Raw genomic sequence first — 13,460 nt, 5'->3', positions numbered from 1 at the left:
CTGACTTCATTCTCTGTGAAGTGCTTTTTAAATAGCAACAGAGCTACTACTCTTGAATTCTGTGTTGCTGATTTGGGCCAAAGTAATAAAATATAAGAAAACAAATTGTGGCATAAGAATTAAAAAGTAAGACAGACATGTATGTGATAACATTATATGCATGTGATAGAGTTATACGTCTGTAATACTCTCCTCCCAAAAGAAACCAATGGAAAACTCCTGCTAACAATAAGACAGTTGAGTGCAATAGTTTTAGATTGATATTTTTTTAAATAGCCTTCACATATAAAACAAAACTCAGCCAAGATATATAACAGAAAAGAAGGTCTAATTTACACATAGAAAAAAAATTGAGCATAAACTTAACAAGATTAAGAAACATAAAATCTATGTAAGGAAAATCATAAAATATTTCTAAACACTACAAAGTTAACTGAAAAATGGAAAGACCAGCAGTATGCCTCAAAAGGAAAACTCAGTGCTGTAAACATTTCATTTTGCCCTCTGCTGATTTATCACTTAATGCCATCTCTGTAAAATATCAACAGACATTTTTCCTGGAACTAGACAAGGTGGGCATAAAGTTCATATAGAAGGAAAAACAAGCAAGAATAACTACAAACACCCTGGGAAAGGAGCCCAGTAGGTCAGGTAGAGTGGAGAAACTATTCTTGCCATATATCAGATGACATTATAAATGATGAAGTCTAATTAAAAACAGCATGATGTGGGATCATGAATGTACAGAAAAGACTAACTGAACAAAACAGAAAATCCCCAAATAGACACAGTTGCATGTGGAAATGTAGAAGGTACATGGGAAGTACAGAATCTCAGATTGGTGGGAAAAGAATATATTTCTTAATAAAGTGATATTGGACTAGCTGAATAGTGATATGGAAAATGATAAAATAGTATCTATTTCTTTTACATTGGACACTGGGAAAATTCCAAACAGTTTAGATATTTAAATGTAGGAAGTAAAACCACACAAGAAAAGACGAAAAAGGGTGAATTTCTTCTTTGCCTGAAAATGCACAAAGCTTTCCTAATTATGATTCAAAACACAGAAGCAACAAGGGGAAATATTGATAAATTTAGCTACCTAAAATTAACATATTTGCAGAACCGAAGTATAAGACAAATGACAAAGTAGGGAAATAGATTTACAACACCTATCACAGACACAGACAGAGCTAATAGTCCTAATGCATAAAGAGATTCTAAAAGTAGAGAAGATGAAGAACCTGATAGACAAATGGGCAAGAGGTAACAACAAAGAAAACTTAGAAAAAGAAATGCAGATGGTCCTTAAACATAGAACAAGATGTTCAATCTTGCATATAGAAAATAAATGTAAATTAAAATCTACTATTCTGGTGAAAAAAAAAAGTGATAGTGAAAGTCGCTCAGTCATATCTGACTCTTTGAAAAAGTCCAAATATTGGACAGTATACCCACCACTACCTTGCCAATGTTACATCGGTAGTTATGGCAGGTACAAGGAGAAACAAACAAGAACAAAGACCTAAGGGAATGTTTTAAATGGTTTTTTTTACATGCCAGATGAATGCTTAATTCACATGAATTCAGAACTGGCCAATTTCAAGCCTGCATTGATTTCATGAAGTCCTATCCATGGACTGCTCAATCTTCCCAAACATGGTTTGAAAGCTTAGAGAATCCCTGATTAAAATTCTTTGGTGGTTGTTTCTTTTTCTTGGCCTTTTCGTAACTGAGATTGTTACTGTACATGTCTTGTTCATTCTGGACCTACAACTAGATTTTTCTAGGCTCCCTGTGATGGTGTCTTTACCAGTAACCACAAAGTTTAGGGCTCCATAAACCCTGCCCCCCAAATGGCTCTCTGTTTGGAGCAGAAACACTTTTGACCTAGGTCTTGTCTACATTCCAGTGGCACTATAAAATCACACAGCTAGCAACAGATGTTATGTCCATGTGTCTTTCATCAGACAGGCCAGGAAAGGTTGTGGGGGGATATTGCTGACTCTGGTTGAAGGCCCTCCCAGGACGCCTCCCACTCTGTCGCCGAAGCTAAGAGGCATTGTCAACTAAGCACTCAGAAATGGGATAGTACAAAAAGGCAAGAGGAAATGCTTTTACTGTAAACACCCTACCTCAACTGGACAAATCGGGAATGCAAGGGCCATTTCCTGAAATACCCACTTCTGTCATTTCATCTGGCACACCTAATTGGAGATTTTCAGGATAAATTGGCTCTTTGGGATATTTAAAAGCAAAAATAGCCAGTTCTGTTAATGGAAGACCAGGTGTTGGGCCTTTCAAAACTATTATTCACAGTCGTTAAGACAGTTCCAGGAAAAGCACCACGGGACAGTGTGGTGCCCGTTAGCCCCAGCTGCAAGATGGAACTGACAGCCGTGGACCACAGGGTCCCCCAGCTGCTGCCACCGGAACTGAGGCTCCCAGAGTCTCTACAGGGCTCTGCACAGAACCCCTGTCCAGGGCTCAGTCTTGGGACCAAGAAAGAGAAAGTGTTAGTCATTCAGTCGTGACTCTTTGTGACCCCATGGACTGTAGCCCACCAGGTTCCTCTGTTCAGGGATTTTCCTGGCAAGTATATTGGAGTGGGGTTGCCATTTCCATCTCCAGGGGATCTTCCCAACCCAGGGATCGAACTGGGGTCTCCTGCATTGCAGACAGATTCTTTACCATCTGAGCCACCAGGGAAGCCCCAGAAAGACAAAGAGGATGTAAGATTTTATGTGAACTAAGGGATAGTCTGATGGTCCCCAGCTGATGAGGGCATGAGGAGCAAGGGGGCGACAGAAGATGAGATGATTGAATGGCATCACTGACTCAATGGACATGAGTCTGAGCAAACTCTGGAAGATAGTGAAGGACACGGAAGCCTGGCATGTTGCAGTCTCTGTGGTCGCAGAGTCGGATACAACTGAGCAACTGGACAACAACCCCAGCTAGATGTGTTTGTCACTTGAGAATTTCTTCTCTTACCAAGTAGAGGAGTCTTTCAACTGTAGTATCCCCTGGGGGTGGAATGAGGTAGACTTAAACCCACCTGAACAAAGAGATGTAAGAACAGATTGCCGGATGGCCTCCTGCTTGGCAGCCGAGAACAAAGCCTTTATTGTATTCTCCACTGATCGTTATCCACATTTGCTCTTGATCAATCCCAGAGTTTGCCATCTTGACTTAGTGCCGGGATATTTATTCTCTTCCAAACACTTCAGCCCCATGGCAGTAAGTGAGCAATTGTGACTGGGATCCAGGCATCTTGCAGACCTGGAGGCTGATGGCCGCAAAAGTAACAGAGAGACAGCAGCCTCGCTCTTCCTCTGGGGAGCAAACACCAGACAGACCTGCGGTGAGAAAAGCCCAAAAAAACCTTTCTTCTGAAACACATTTTATTTATTTAAAGTAGTTTCAGAACTGTTTATAACATATTTTGACAATTGTTCCTGACTTTCCTTATAGGGCTTGTTCTAAACCTTCAGAAATTCCTTTCCAGGGCTTTTGTACAGCAAGAAGCAAAACATTTCACATGAAGAATGTTGTCGCTCTGGGGGTGGAGGGGGAGGAATGCAGGAAAGTCCCTCACAGGGCTACAGACCACAGGTAGTACAGGTGGTAAAGAATCCTCCTGCCAAGCAGGAGAGGTAGGTTAGATCCCTGGGTCAAAATGGCAACCCACTCCAGTATTCTTGCTTGCAAAATCCCATGGATAGAAGAACCTGGCGGGCTACAGTCCATGGGTTGCAAAGAGTCAGACATGACTGAGCACGCGGCATGCGCACGCGTGCGCACACACACACATCTTCCATGGAAATTCTCAAGTCTTGTCACTTTCGCTGACACCACATCCCTCCTGCCCCACCAAACAGTTTGAAGGGAGGCACACTTCCTTCTGAGCCATAATTATAACTGTCAGGAATCCAAAGCAATCACTTTGCCGCTAAGGAGCTAGATTCATTTTCTAAAAAGTGAAATGGAGCTCTTCTTTCCGTTCACGTACGGATATTTTTCAGCAATGTCTATGATCTTTAATTCCTATTCTTACCTACTTACCATCCCTGGTTTAAATGGGGTGTCCACTGGGGCACTGCTATACAGAAGTTGATTAGGTCTGAACAGAGACTGCAATGTGTAATATAACAGTTCTATAAAGATGTGCCTGGATTCGCATTTGTAACTGATATGAGGAGCAGGAGGCACCATGTGGGTGGAAATTCCACCACATTTAATAATGTGAGAAGCAGATTTAGATGAAAGATAATTCAAGTGGCATTGGGAATATTTCTAGCTTTATCTCCAATTTGTTTTCTAGCAATCTTCATATAATCTTATTTGGAGATGCAATATCTATTCCTCTGTCTAGATGCCTTAGTAAGTTTCCCTTTAGAGACATGTTCTTAGTTAAAAAGTCAGTGTTTTATCTTTTTATTGAAAGATACACAGTACAAAGAAAAACTGGCACTAACTCCAGATGTATTCATCAGAAACACAATCAGGCTATTATTTCAAAGACAAAGCTGAAATCCAAATGGATGTTCTACAGACCGACGCTTGCCAAGATGTGTTGAAATTCCTCAGAACATTACTCTGGACTGAAGTAGCGATGCCTGTGCTTGTCAAAAAGATAGAAAGTATGTAAAGGTGCGTTTTTATTGGATTATTTCTTAAACACAGGTAGTAAAATGATTGTGCTGTGTGTTTAGTCATGTCAGTTGTGTCCAACTCTATGCAACCTCATGGACTATAGCCTGCTAGGCTCCTCAGTCCATGGGATTCTCCAGGCAAGAATACTGGAGTGGGTTGCCATGCCCTCCTCCAGGGTATCTTCCCAACCCAGGAAACGAACCTGCGTCTCTTGTGTCTCCTGCACTGAGCAGGCAGATTCTTTACCAACTGTGCCACCTGGGAAGGCCATTACTTACACGAGGCAGTGGATATAAGTGCGTGAGAGAGAATTTTAAATCCACCACCACTCCATAAGCCAGTGCTTCAATCTCATTTTCAGAACTTCTGAGTCATTCATTTCAAGGGAAACAAGCTATGCCATTTAAAAATTCAATTCGCTTTCCTACCATTGCTTTCCTCTGCTGCTTACACATTTTAAATGTTTTATTTGTACCAAACACAAACTCTTAAAAACAGAGTTTACTCTATGCATCACTTAAGAGAGAGAACCTCAATCAAAAAACTACATTTTCTCACTCATTTTGGCAGCTTGATTTCTGGGAAGCGATCTCATCTAGGCTGGCTAATTACATGTCCTTAAGTATCTGGCATAAGATAATTGCTTTTTTCTGGTGTGTGGAATCCTTAGGACAGCAGCCTCTCACACTTGCTGTAAGTCTGAATGCCAAGTTTGCTACCAATTCATCTACTCACTCAACACATGCTTACTGAGAGCCTACTGGCTCCCAGGCACAAAAATGGAATTGAGTACCAAGTACTATGACTGAAATACTATGAAGGAAGCTTGACGTGGAGGATACAGTGGCATTAATCTAAGGCTTCTCCTATCCTGGCTGGGTCTGAACCCCTCCAGCATGTGAGTGCTTCAAAGATAAAGTGAGGGACTTCTCTGGTGGTCCAGTGGTTAAGACTCCATGCTTTCTGTGCCCGGGAAACGGGTTCTATCTCTGGTCTAGGAAGATCCCACATGCTGCTCAGAGCAACTGAGCCCGTACTCCACAACTACTGAGCCTGCATACTAGAGCCTGTGCTCCTCAACAGAGAAACACTGCAATGAGAAGCCTGAGCACCACCACTAGCCAGAATCCCCCACTTGCCACAACTAGAGAAAGCCCACGTGGCACCAAAGACCCAGCATAAACAACAAAAAAGACAGAGTGGGATCCTAGTCAAAGCAGCAAAGTAAAAGTGTTAGTTGCTCAGTCAGGCCCGATCCCTGACTGTAACCCCATGGACTGTAGCATGCCAGGTCCTCTGTTCATGGAATTCTCCAGGCAAGAATACTGGAGTGGCTTCTCCAGGGCATCTTTCTGACCCAGGGTCAAATCTAGGTCTCCCACATTGCAGGCGGATTCTTTACAGTCTGAGCACTTGTATCTATTCTTTTTCAGATTCTTTGATTGAGGTTAGTACAGAATATTGAGTAGAGTTCTCCATGATACACAGTAGGACCTTGTTGGTTACCTATTTTATATATAGTAATGTATACATGTCGGTCTGTGGGGCTTTTTAAAAAAACAAAACATTTTAAAGGAAGATTCAGAATCTGCCTCCTCTCTTCATTATAATAACAGGGTCTGCCCTTCAGTGAGAGTAGTCTCTGTGAAGGGTGGGGGACGGGCCCCCTCCAGTGACCTACACTTTCTTTTTCAGGATTTTAAGAAACTTGGGAAACTACCTTTGTTCTCTAACACTTGATAGTGTTGTCCTTGGGCTTTAAATGAAAAAGCAAAATGCATACGTATATGGTGTGTGGGATGTGTGTGAGTGTCTGTGTTTGACTTTCTAGGTGTCACTCAGAGCAAACCCCACAACCACACACTCTAAGATCCCAAGGTGAGGTGATTAGCCAGGCTACATCCATGTGCGTGATATTCCTGCAGACACCAATTCTCTATAATGTGCTGCACCAGCTGGGGACCTTGTAACTGCACACTCAAACCGTATACCATCAGACTGTCTGGACAGGGAATTTAACAGGTGCCCCATTGAGGTTAACACCCTCCTGTGAGAGAGTCACTGCTCTAAGCTATGGTTATACGTATGCATTTTCAGTTCAGGTATTTCAATTTGAGATACTGAGGATAAGAAAGGATATAGGCACAGCCAAATTTTCTCCTATGTTTCTTGCATTAACTAAGTAACTGGGGCAAAAAGTCTTATCTTGCACTCCCACTACACACACACACACACACACAAGTCATCTTTATGCTCTCAGCTTCTAAATTTGTTTCCAAGTTGACAAGCACGTGAAGCCTTACCTGAGGGAGGCTCTGATTCTTTAGTTGAGATTTGTAATCACATAGCATCCAACAGCTAAGGTTTACTTCTCCTAAATCAAAAACAAACTTTCTTTTCAAATATTGGGAATAGTTAACACATTTCTTTGTAGGCTACCTTGGCTCAGAAACTCTGCAGATAATTATCACCAGTGTTGCAAATGAAGACTGTCTGAATGTATGCTTTTGACCAACCAGTTCCTTCAATGGGTAGTAGTTAGAGGTCTCCAGCTGACTCCCATCTCTTGAATACATTTATTTGAAAATTATACTGTCATTTATTTGAAAGTTATTGATTTGAAAATTTATACTATCTTACATTTATGGTAAACTGCATGCACACTTATGGGAATAAACTAGTGAAAGAGAATCAAGATTAAAATCCAGAAAGAGAATAAAAATGAAGTGTACGTCTCACTTAGGATCTTCATTTTCTTTTCCTTCCACTAATGATCCACTTCCTATGTCCACATGTAACAATGATGCTCAGGAAAGTGCCCTATATCACTCTGAAAATGTTGCTACTGCCCTTTGGACAGAAGGGGGCTTTCCTGGGTGGCTCAGATGGTAAAGAATTCACCTGCAATGCAGGAGACCCAGGTTCAATCCCTGGGTCAAGATCCCCTGGAGAAGAGCATGGCTACCCACTCCAGTATTCTTGCCTGGAGAATTCCATGGACAGAGGAGCCTAGCAGGTTACAGTCCATGGGGTCACAAAGATTCGGACACAACTGAGCAACTAACACTTTGGACAGAAAATCTCTTCCTCCCCACCTCTCCTACCCTCCACCGCTTCTCTCTTCCCATAAATGTTACCACCACATGGAATGCAGTGAATCCATGGCAGTAATCCATCTAAGAAATAGCAAGGGACTGAATAAAGGCAGTGAAGATGGGGAGAGAAGGAAGTGACAAAGTCAGGAAACATCAGAAAGGTGGAACCCCTAGGGGGTAGTGATGAATGGGAATAAGAGATTCAGGAAGATGGAGGGGGTCACAGATAACACATAAGTTTCTGATTTGAATTCCAAGACAACAGAGCTGCAAAATCATGGTTCCAGGGATCAAGGAGGTAAAACATATTAGTAAAACGGGTGGGGATGGGATGGACTTCCCTGGTGGTCCTGTGCTTAAGACTCCCGGAAGTTTGATCCCTGGTCAGGGAACTAGATCCTGCGTGCTGCAACTAAGATCCAGGACAGCTGAAAAAATAAAAAGGTGAGAGGTCAGCATGGTGAAAATGATGGGAGAGAAGAGAGGGTACATAAAGGGAGCAGCCCCACCTTGTTCCAACCAGTTGCTGCCATTGTAGAACAAAGACCAGCGCCTTCTTATACCTTCCGGTTTTCAAGACAACCCCAAAAATCTCAGTTTTCCTACAAAACCTATGAATTTAAAATCAGGAAAATTAATTTTTAATAAGTTGTTCGTTTTTATTTTAAAATGTGGATTTTAAAAAAAATTTAGAAATACCATAGCAATAAAATAAAATCTAGGTGAGGAGGTGTCTAGATATACCCGAGTTTCCAGTTTTGAGTCTCCAAAATAGATGGTGCTGCAACCCACCAAGACAAGAAAGCTTTCTCTCTCTAAATGATGGATTCTAGATGCCTCTGATTCTTCTCTTCTGCCTCTAAGACTCCTTGCAAGCTTGAGATCTTACTACTCTGTGATTGTTGTCATGGCCCCGAGCAGCATCAGCTCCCTACACTCTACATCTGTGTGCAATTCTGTTGCTTTAGTATGAGCCATTCCCTCTCTTTTTTCTCTTCTTATTAGACTTCTCTCCTGAGATAACATAATCTAGGATGTGATTTGACATTTATCTTGTTAAGATGAACAATGAATAATTTGGATGCCAATCAAGTGTAGAAAAAGTCCACATTTTTCAAATCAGTCAAGTAACTGTCAAATCACTTCATTCTACTTTTCAGATATAGTTCAAGCTATGAGAATCCCCAGAGTTTTAAATTCTGAGTGCTTTTTAATGGTCTTTTGAAAACTAAACCAAAATGAACTTGATCTTGAAAGTGATACTCTTATTCAAAAAACTTATATTGAGGCCTATTAAATGTAAGTCCCTGTGCCTATACATAGGAATTGAACAGTATGAAGTCACCTACAAGCTAGAAGCTGAGAAATGCACTATCAATTATAATCTAAGGCAGAATAACATCAGGTTAGAACCTATAAGGGGCTTCCCAGGTGGCTCAGTGGTAAAGAATCTGCCTGCCAGTGCAGAAGACACAGGTTCGATCCCCTGGAATAGGAAGTGGCAACCACTCCAGTATTCTTGCCTGAAAAATTCCATGGACAGAGGAGCCTGGGGGGCTACAGTCCATGGTGTTGCAAAGAGTCAGACACTACTGAGCAACTAAGAAGCGCAGAGCCCGATAAGGTTTGTTCCTCTACGGGCAGATGACATGGATTCTCTACATAGAAAACCCTAAAGACTCCACCAGAAAATTACTAGAACTAATCACTGATTATAGTAAGTTGCAGGATATAAAATCAACACACAGAAATCCCTTGCATTCCTATACACTAACAATGAGAAAACAGAAAGAGAAATTAAGGAAACAATTCAATTCACCATTGCAACAGAAAGAATAAAATACTTAGGAATATATCTACCTAAAGAAACTAAAGACCTATATATAGAAAACTACAAAACACTGGTGGAAGAAATCAAAGAGGACACTAATAGATGGAGAAATATACCATGTTCATGGATTGGAAGAATCAATATAGTGAAAATGAGTATACTACCCAAAGCAATTTATAGATTCAATGCAATCCCTATCAAGCTACTAACGGTATTCTTCACAGAGCTAGAACAAATAATTTCACAATTTGTATGGAAATATAAAAAACCTCGAATAGCCAAAGCTATCTTGAGAAAGAAGAATGGAACTGGAGGAATCAACCTGCCTGACTTCAGGCTCTACTACAAACCTACAGTCATCAAGACAGTATGGTACTGGCACAAAGACAGAAATATAGATCAAGGGAACAAAATAGAAAGCCCAGAGATAAATCCATGCACATATGGACACCTTATCTTTGACAAAGGAGGCAAGAATATACAATGGATTAAAGACAATCTCTTTAACAAGTGGTGCTGGGAAAACTGGTCAACCACTTGTAAAAGAATGAAACTAGAACACTTTCTAACACCATACACAAAAATAAACTCAAAATGGATTAAAGATCTAAATGTAAGACCAGAAACCATAAAACTCCTAGAGAACATAGGCAAAACACTCTCTGACATACATCACAGCAGGATCCTCTATGACCCACCTCCCAGAATACTGGAAATAAAAGCAAAAATAAACAAATGGGACCTAATTAAACTTAAAAGCTTCTGCACAACAAAGGACACTATAAGCAAGGTGAAAAGACAGCCTTCAGAAAGAGAGAAAATAATAGCAAATGAAGCAACTGACAAACAACTAATCTCAAAAATATACAAGCAACTCCTACAGCTCAATTCCAGAAAAATAAATGACCCAATCAAAAAATGGGCCAAAGAACTAAATGGACATTTCTCCAAAGAAGACATACAGATGGCTAACAAACACATGAAAAGATGCTCAACATCACTCATTATCAGAGAAATGCAAATCAAAACCACTATGAGGTACCATTTCATGCCAGTCAGAATGGCTGAGATCCAAAAGTCTACAAGCAATAAATGCTGAAGAGGGTGTGGAGAAAAGGGAACCCTCTTCCACTGTTGGTGGGAATGCAAACTAGTACAGCCCCTATGGAGAACAGTGTGGAGATTCCTTAAAAAACTGGAAATAGACATGCCTTATGATCCAGCAATCCCACTGCTGGGCATACACACTGAGGAAACCAGAAGGGAAAGAGACACGTGTACCCCAATGTTCATTGCAGCACTGTTTATAATAGCCAGGACATGGAAGCAACCTAGATGCCCATCAGCAGATGAATGGATAAGCAAGCTGTGGTACATATACACAATGGAGTATTACTCAGCCATTAAAAAGAATACATTTGAATCAGTTCTAATGAGGTGGATGAAACTGGAGCCTATTATACAGAATGAAGTAAGCCAGAAAGAAAAACACCAATACAATATACTAACGCATATATATGGAATTTAGAAAGATGGTAACAATAATCCTGTGTACGAGACAGCAAAAGAGACACTGATGTATTGAACAGTCTTTTGGACTCTGTGGGAGAGGGAGAGGGTGGGATGATTTGGGAGAATGGCATTGAAATACGTATAATATCATATAGGGAACGAGTCATCAGTCCAGGTTCAATGCATAATACTGGATGCTTGGGGCTAGTGCACTGGGACGACCCAGGGGGATGGTATGGGGAGGGAGGAGGGAGGAGGGTTCAGGATGGGGAACATATGTATACCTGTGGCAGATTCATTTCGATATTTGGCAAAACCATTACAATATTGTAACATTTAAAAATAAAATAAATTAATTTTAAAAAAAAGAGTGGATATAGAACTGATTCACTACGCTGTACACTTAAAATTAGCACAACATTTTAAATCAACTATACTCCAATAAAAGTAGAAAATAAAAAGTCTGTTCCTTTTTAAGAAAAATCAAACAACTGGAAAATAAACTATAAAATAACACCATTTGAAAGAGATCAAAATGTATGAAATAAATGGAAAGATATGCCAAGCTCATGGACTGGGAGACAGAGTTGTTAAGGTGTCACTTCTCCCAAAAATAATCTACAGATTTAATCAGTCCAATCAAAATCCCAACACACTTTTCTGTAGAAATTGATGAACTGATTCTAAAATGTACATGGAAATGAGAAGAACTGTAATGGATAACACAATTAGGAAAAAGCTAAAGAAAAGTTGGAGAATTTGTTTTATTTCACGATTTAATGTAAAGCTACAGTAGTCAAGGCAGTGTGGAATGTCAGCACCATACTGATCGGTGGAACAAAGATTAGAACACAGAAATCAGAAATAGAGCCACAATTTTATGTCAATCGATTTTTAACTAAGTTTCCAGAATAATTCAATGGGAAAAGAATAGTCTTTTCAATAAATAGTGCTGGAACACTGTGTATATAGTTTGAAAAACATTTTACTTTAAACCTTATCATCAGTTCAGTTCAGTTCAGTCGCTCAGTCGTGTCCGACTCTTTGCGACCCCATGAATCGCAGCACACCAGGCCTCCCTGTCCATCACCAACTCCCAGAGTTCACCCAGACTCATGTCCATCAAGTCAGTGATGCCATCCAGCCATCTCATCCTCTGTCGTCCCATTCTCCTCCTGCCCACAATCCCTCCCAGCATCAGAGTATTTTCCAATGAGTCAACTCTTCACATGAGGTGGCCAAAGTATTGGAGTTTCAGCTTTAGCATCATTCCTTCCAAAGAAATCCCAGGGCTGATCTCCTCCAGAATGGACTGGTTGGATCTCCTTTCAGTTCAAGGGACTCTCAAGAGTCTTCTCCAATACCACAGTTCAAAAGCATCAATTCTTCGACGCTCAGCCTTCTTCACAATCCAACTCTCACATCCATACATGACCATAGGAAAAACCATAGCCTTGACTAGACAGACCTTTGTCGGCAAAGTAATGTCTCTGCTTTTGAATATGCCATCTAGGTTGGTCATAACTTTCCTTCCAAGGAGTAAGCGTCTGTTAATTTCATGGCTGCAGTCACCATCTGTAGTGATTTTGGAGCCCAGAAAAATAAAGTCTGACACTGTTTCCACTGTTTTCCCATCTATTTCCCATGAAGTGGTGGGACCGGATGCCATGATCTTCGTTTTCTGAATGTTGAGCTTTAAGCCAACTTGTTCACTCTCCACTTTCACTTTCATCAAGAGGCTTTTGAGTTCCTCTTCACTTTCTGCCATAAGTGTGGTGTCATCTGCGTATCTGAGGTTATTGATATTTCTCTTGGCAATCTTGATTCCATCTTGTGTTTCTTCCAGTCCAGTGTTTCTCATGATGTACTCTGCATATAAGTTAAATAAGCAGGGTGACAATATACAGCCTTGACGTACTCCTTTTCCTATTTGGAACCAGCTGGTTGTTCCATGTCCAGTTCTAACTGTTGCTTCCTGACCTGCATACAAATTTCTCAAGAGGCAGATCAGGTGGTCTGGTATTCCCATCTCTTTCAGAATTTTCCACAGTTTATTGTGATCCACACAGTCAAAGGCTTTAACATAGTCAATAAAGCAGAAATAGATGTTTTTCTGGAACTCTCTTGATTTTTCCATGATCCAGCAGATGTTGGCAATTTGATCTCTGGTTCCTCTGCCTTTTCTAAAACCAGCTTGAACATCAGGAAGTTCACGGTTCATGTATTGCTGAAGCCTGGCTTGGAGAATTTTGAGCATTACTTTACTAGCGTGTGAGATGAATGCAATTGTGCGGTAGTTTGAGCATTCTTTGGCATTGCCTTTCTTTGGGATTGGAATGAAAACTGACCTTTTCCAGTCCTGT

The sequence above is a fragment of the Bubalus kerabau genome, chromosome 14, assembly GCF_029407905.1.
Source record: "Bubalus kerabau isolate K-KA32 ecotype Philippines breed swamp buffalo chromosome 14, PCC_UOA_SB_1v2, whole genome shotgun sequence".
Classification (NCBI taxonomy): Eukaryota; Metazoa; Chordata; class Mammalia; order Artiodactyla; family Bovidae; genus Bubalus; species Bubalus kerabau.
This window is presented reverse-complemented; position numbering follows the sequence as displayed.